Genomic DNA, 7,259 nt, shown 5'->3' with positions numbered 1-7,259 from the left:
TAACCGCCCCTGCTTGATCCAATTATATTTTTTGGCATTTTACGGCCATAAAATTGGAATTCCGCGCGAGTCCCAAATTTTCGTGTGCTATAGCCCACGCCTTCCGCCGTGGGCCCGGGTCCCCGGACCCGAATCGCCTAAAATTTTTCCAGGACGTCGAATATGGCCTATAGAAACATATTAACCGCTCCTCCATGATCAATTATGTTTTTTGGTATTTTACGGCCATAAAACTGGAATTCCGCGTGAGTCCCAAATTTTCGTGTGCTATAGCCCACGCCTTCCGCCGTGGGCCCGGGACCCCGGATCCGGATCGCCTAAAATTTTTCCGGAATGTCGAATACGGCCTAAGGAGCCATACTCACCACCCCTTTATGACCAAATTATATTTTTTGGCAATTTACGACCATAAAACTGGAAATCCGCGCGATTCCCAAATTTTCGTGTGCTATAGCCCACGCCTTCCGCCGTGGGCCCGGGACCCCGGACCCGGATCGCCTAAAATTTTTCCGCAACATCGAATACGGTCTAAGGAAACATATTCACCGCACATCCATGATCAAATTATGTTTTTGGCATTTTAGGCCATAAAATTTGAATTCCGCGCGAGTCCCAAATTTTCGTGTGCTATAGCCCACGCCTTCCGCCTTGTGCCCAGGACCCCGGACCTGAATCGCCTAAAATTTTTTCGGGACGTCGAGTATGGCCTATAGAAACATATTAACCGCCCCGCCATGATCAAATTATGTTTTTTGATATTTTACGGCCATAAAACTGGAATTCCGCGTGAGTCCCAAATTTTCGTGTGCTATAGCCCACGCCTTCCGCCGTGGGCCCGGGACCCCGGACCCGGATCGCCTAAATATTTTTCCAGGACATCGAATACGGCCTAAGGAACCATAGTCAAGTCTCCGCCATGACCAAATAATGTTTTTTGGCATTTTACGGCCATAAAACTTGAAATCCGTGCGAGTCCCAAATTTTCGTACGCTATAGCCCACGCCTTCCTCCGTGGGCCCGGGACTCGGACCCAAATCGCCTAAAATTTTTCCAGGACATGGAATACGGTCTAAGGAAATATATTAACCGCCCCTCCATGATCAAATTATATTTTTTGGCATTTTACGGCCATAAAATTGGAATTCCGCGCGAGTCCCAAATTTTCGTGTGCTATAGCCCACGCCTTCCGCCGTGGGACCGGGTCCCCGGACCCGAATCGCCTAAAACTTTTCTAGGACGTCGAATAAGGCCTATAGAAACATATTAACCGCCCCGCCATGATCAAATTATGTTTTTTGATATTTTACGGCCATAAAACTAGAATTCCGCGTGAGTCCCAAATTTTCGTGTGCTATAGCCCACGCCTTCCGCCGTGGGCCCGGGACCCCGGACTTGAATCGCCTAATATTTTCCAGGACATCGAATACAGCCTAAGGAACCATAGTCACTGCTCCGCCATGACCAAATAATGTTTTTTGGCATTTTATGGCCATAAAACTTGAAATCCGTGCGAGTCCCAAATTTTCGTACGCTATAGCCCACGCCTTCCTCCGTGGGCCCGGGACCCGGACCCGAATCGCCTAAAATTTTTCCGGGACATGGAATACGGTCTAAGGAAATATATTAACCGCCCCTCCATGATCAAATTATGTTTTTTTGGCATTTTACGGCCATAAAATTGGAATTCCGCGCGAGTCCCAAATTTTCGTGTGCTATAGCCCACGCCTTCCGCCGTGGGCCCGGGACCCCGGACCCGAATCGCCTAAAATTTTTCCAGGACGTCGAATATGGCCTATAGAAACATATTAACCGCTCCTCCATGATCAATTATGTTTTTTGGTATTTTACGGCCATAAAACTGGAATTCCGCGTGAGTCCCAAATTTTCGTGTGCTATAGCCCACGCCTTCCGCCGTGGGCCCGGGACCCCGGATCCGGATCGCCTAAAATTTTTCCGGAATGTCAAATACGGCCTAAGGAGCCATACTCACCACCCCTCCATGACCAAATTATATTTTTTGGCAATTTACGACCATAAAACTGGAAATCCGCGCGATTCCCAAATTTTCGTGTGCTATAGCCCACGCCTTCCGCCGTGGGCCCGGGACCCCGGACCCGGATCGCCTAAAATTTTTCCGCAACATCGAATACGGTCTAAGGAAACATATTCACCGCACATCCATGATCAAATTATGTTTTTGGCATTTTAGGCCATAAAATTTGAATTCCGCGCGAGTCCCAAATTTTCGTGTGCTATAGCCCACGCCTTCCGCCGTGGGCCCGGGACCCCGGACTTGAATCGCCTAATATTTTCCAGGACATCGAATACGGCCTAAGGAACCATAGTCACTGCTCCGCCATGACCAAATAATGTTTTTTGGCATTTTATGGCCATAAAACTTGAAATCCGTGCGAGTCCCAAATTTTCGTACGCTATAGCCCACGCCTTCCTCCGTGGGCCCGGGACCCGGACCCGAATCGCCTAAAATTTTTCCGGGACATGGAATACGGTCTAAGGAAATATATTAACCGCCCCTCCATGATCAAATTATGTTTTTTTGGCATTTTACGGCCATAAAATTGGAATTCCGCGCGAGTCCCAAATTTTCGTGTGCTATAGCCCACGCCTTCCGCCGTGGGCCCGGGACCCCGGACCCGAATCGCCTAAAATTTTTCCAGGACGTCGAATATGGCCTATAGAAACATATTAACCGCTCCTCCATGATCAATTATGTTTTTTGGTATTTTACGGCCATAAAACTGGAATTCCGCGTGAGTCCCAAATTTTCGTGTGCTATAGCCCACGCCTTCTGCCGTGGGCCCGGGACCCCGGATCCGGATCGCCTAAAATTTTTCCGGAATGTCAAATACGGCCTAAGGAGCCATACTCACCACCCCTCTATGACCAAATTATATTTTTTGGCAATTTACGACCATAAAACTGGAAATCCGCGCGATTCCCAAATTTTCGTGTGCTATAGCCCACGCCTTCCGCCGTGGGCCCGGGACCCCGGACCCGGATCGCCTAAAATTTTTCCGCAACATCGAATACGGTCTAAGGAAACATATTCACCGCACATCCATGATCAAATTATGTTTTTGGCATTTTAGGCCATAAAATTGGAATTCCGCGCGAGTCCCAAATTTTCGTGTGCTATAGCCCACGCCTTCCGCCTTGGGCCCGGGACCCCGGACCTGAATCGCCTAAAATTTTTTCGGGACGTCGAATATGGCCTATAGAAACATATTAACCGCCCCGCCATGATCAAATTATGTTTTTTGATATTTTACGGCCATAAAACTGGAATTCCGCGTGAGTCCCAAATTTTCGTGTGCTATAGCCCACGCCTTCCGCCGTGGGCCCGGGACCCCGGACCCGGATCGCCTAATATTTTTCCAGGACATCGAATACGGCCTAAGGAACCATAGTCAAGTCTCCGCCATGACCAAATAATGTTTTTTGGCATTTTACGGCCATAAAACTTGAAATCCGTGCGAGTCCCAAATTTTCGTACGCTATAGCCCACGCCTTCCTCCGTGGGCCCGGGACTCGGACCCAAATCGCTTAAAATTTTTCCAGGACATAGAATACGGTCTAAGGAAATATATTAACCGCCCCTCCATGATCAAATTATGTTTTTTGGCATTTTACGGCCATAAAATTGGAATTTCGCGCGAGTCCCAAATTTTCGTGTGCTATAGCCCACGCCTTCCGTCGTGGGCCCGGGTCCCCGGACCCGAATCGCCTAAAACTTTTCCAGGACGTCGAATAAGGCCTATCTAAACATATTAACCGCTCCTCCATGATCAATTATGTTTTTTGGTATTTTACAGCCATAAAACTAGAATTCCGCGTGAGTCCCAAATTTTTGTGTGCTATAGCCCACGCCTTCCGCCGTGGGCCCGGGACCCCGGATCCGGATCGCCTAATATTTTTCCGGAATGTCGAATACGGCCTAAGGAACCATAGTCAAGTCTTCGCCATGACCAAATAATGTTTTTTGGCATTTTACGGCCATAAAACATGAAATCCGTGCGAGTCCCAAATTTTCGTACGCTATAGCCCACGCCTTCCTCCGTGGGCCCGGGACTCGGACCCGAATCGCCTAAAATTTTTCCAGGACATGGAATACGGTCTAAGGAAATATATTAACCGCCCCTCCATGATCAAATTATATTTTTTGGCATTTTACGGCCATAAAATTGGAATTCCGCGCGAGTCCCAAATTTTCGTGTGCTATAGCCCACGCCTTCCGCCGTGGGCCCGGGTCCCCGGACCCGAATCGCCTAAAATTTTTCTAGGACGTCGAATAAGGCCTATAGAAACATATTAACCGCCCCGCCATGATCAAATTATGTTTTTTGATATTTTACGGCCATAAAACTAGAATTCCGCGTGAGTCCCAAATTTTCGTGTGCTATAGCCCACGCCTTCCGCCGTGGGCCCGGGACCCCGGACTTGAATCGCCTAATATTTTCCAGGACATCAAATACGGCCTAAGGAACCATAGTCACTGCTCCGCCATGACCAAATAATGTTTTTTGGCATTTTACGGCCATAAAACTTGAAATCCGTGCGAGTCCCAAATTTTCGTACGCTATAGCCCACGCCTTCCTCCGTGGGCCCGGGACCCGGACCCGAATCGCCTAAAATTTTTCCGGGACATGGAATACGGTCTAAGGAAATATATTAACCGCCCCTCCATGATCAAATTATGTTTTTTTGGCATTTTACGGCCATAAAATTGGAATTCCGCGCGAGTCCCAAATTTTCGTGTGCTATAGCCCACGCCTTCCGCCGTGGGCCCGGGACCCCGGACCCGAATCGCCTAAAATTTTTCCAGGACGTCGAATATGGCCTATAGAAACATATTAACCGCTCCTCCATGATCAATTATGTTTTTTGGTATTTTACGGCCATAAAACTGGAATTCCGCGTGAGTCCCAAATTTTCGTGTGCTATAGCCCACGCCTTCCGCCGTGGGCCCGGGACCCCGGATCCGGATCGCCTAAAATTTTTCCGGAATGTCGAATACGGCCTAAGGAGCCATACTCACCACCCCTTTATGACCAAATTATATTTTTTGGCAATTTACGACCATAAAACTGGAAATCCGCGCGATTCCCAAATTTTCGTGTGCTATAGCCCACGCCTTCCGCCGTGGGCCCGGGACCCCGGACCCGGATCGCCTAAAATTTTTCTGCAACATCGAATACGGTCTAAGGAAACATATTCACCGCACATCCATGATCAAATTATGTTTTTGGCATTTTAGGCCATAAAATTTGAATTCCGCGCGAGTCCCAAATTTTCGTGTGCTATAGCCCACGCCTTCCGCCTTGGGCCCGGGACCCCGGACCTGAATCGCCTAAAATTTTTTCGGGACGTCGAGTATGGCCTATAGAAACATATTAACCGCCCCGCCATGATCAAATTATGTTTTTTGATATTTTACGGCCATAAAACTGGAATTCCGCGTGAGTCCCAAATTTTCGTGTGCTATAGCCCACGCCTTCCGCCGTGGGCCCAGGACCCCGGACCCGGATCGCCAAATATTTTTCCAAGACATCGAATACGGCCTAAGGAACCATAGTCAAGTCTCCGCCATGACCAAATAATGTTTTTTGGCATTTTACGGCCATAAAACTTGAAATCCGTGCGAGTCCCAAATTTTCGTACGCTATAGCCCACGCCTTCCTCCGTGGGCCCGGGACTCGGACCCAAATCGCCTAAAATTTTTCCAGGACATGGAATACGGTCTAAGGAAATATATTAACCGCCCCTCCATGATCAAATTATATTTTTTGGCATTTTACGGCCATAAAATTGGAATTCCGCGCGAGTCCCAAATTTTCGTGTGCTATAGCCCACGCCTTCCGCCGTGGGACCGGGTCCCCGGACCCGAATCGCCTAAAATTTTTCTAGGACGTCGAATAAGGCCTATAGAAACATATTAACCGCCCCGCCATGATCAAATTATGTTTTTTGATATTTTACGGCCATAAAACTAGAATTCCGCGTGAGTCCCAAATTTTCGTGTGCTATAGCCCACGCCTTCCGCCGTGGGCCCGGGACCCCGGACTTGAATCGCCTAATATTTTCCAGGACATCGAATACGGCCTAATGAACCATAGTCACTGCTCCGCCATGACCAAATAATGTTTTTTGGCATTTTATGGCCATAAAACTTGAAATCCGTGCGAGTCCCAAATTTTCGTACGCTATAGCCCACGTCTTCCTCCGTGGGCCCGGGACCCGGACCCGAATCGCCTAAAATTTTTCCGGGACATGGAATACGGTCTAAGGAAATATATTAACCGCTCCTCCATGATCAAATTATGTTTTTTTGGCATTTTACGGCCATAAAATTGGAATTCCGCGCGAGTCCCAAATTTTCGTGTGCTATAGCCCACGCCTTCCGCCGTGAGCCCGGGACCCCGGACCCGAATCGCCTAAAATTTTTCCAAGACGTCGAATATGGCCTATAGAAACATATTAACCGCTCCTCCATGATCAATTATGTTTTTTGGTATTTTACGGCCATAAAACTGGAATTCCGCGTGAGTCCCAAATTTTCGTGTGCTATAGCCCACGCCTTCCGCCGTGGGCCCGGGACCCCGGATCCGGATCGCCTAAAATTTTTCCGGAATGTCAAATACGGCCTAAGGAGCCATACTCACCACCCCTCTATGACCAAATTATATTTTTTGGCAATTTACGACCATAAAACTGGAAATCCGCGCGATTCCCAAATTTTCGTGTGCTATAGCCCACGCCTTCCGCCGTGGGCCCGGGACCCCGGACCCGGATCGCCTAAAATTTTTCCGCAACATCGAATACGGTCTAAGGAAACATATTCACCGCACATCCATGATCAAATTATGTTTTTGGCATTTTAGGCCATAAAATTGGAATTCCGCGCGAGTCCCAAATTTTCGTGTGCTATAGCCCACGCCTTCCGCCTTGGGCCCGGGACCCCGGACCTGAATCGCCTAAAATTTTTTCGGGACATCGAATATGGCCTATAGAAACATATTAACCGCCCCGCCATGATCAAATTATGTTTTTTGATATTTTACGGCCATAAAACTGGAATTCCGCGTGAGTCCCAAATTTTCGTGTGCTATAGCCCACGCCTTCCGCCGTGGGCCCGGGACCCCGGACCCGGATCGCCTAATATTTTTCCAGGACATCGAATACGGCCTAAGGAACCATAGTCAAGTCTCCGCCATGACCAAATAATGTTTTTTGGCATTTTA

Source organism: Nicotiana sylvestris, unplaced genomic scaffold (genome assembly GCF_000393655.2).
Source record: "Nicotiana sylvestris unplaced genomic scaffold, ASM39365v2 Un00002, whole genome shotgun sequence".
NCBI lineage: Eukaryota > Viridiplantae > Streptophyta > Magnoliopsida > Solanales > Solanaceae > Nicotiana > Nicotiana sylvestris.
Note: the sequence above shows the minus strand (reverse complement) of the source record.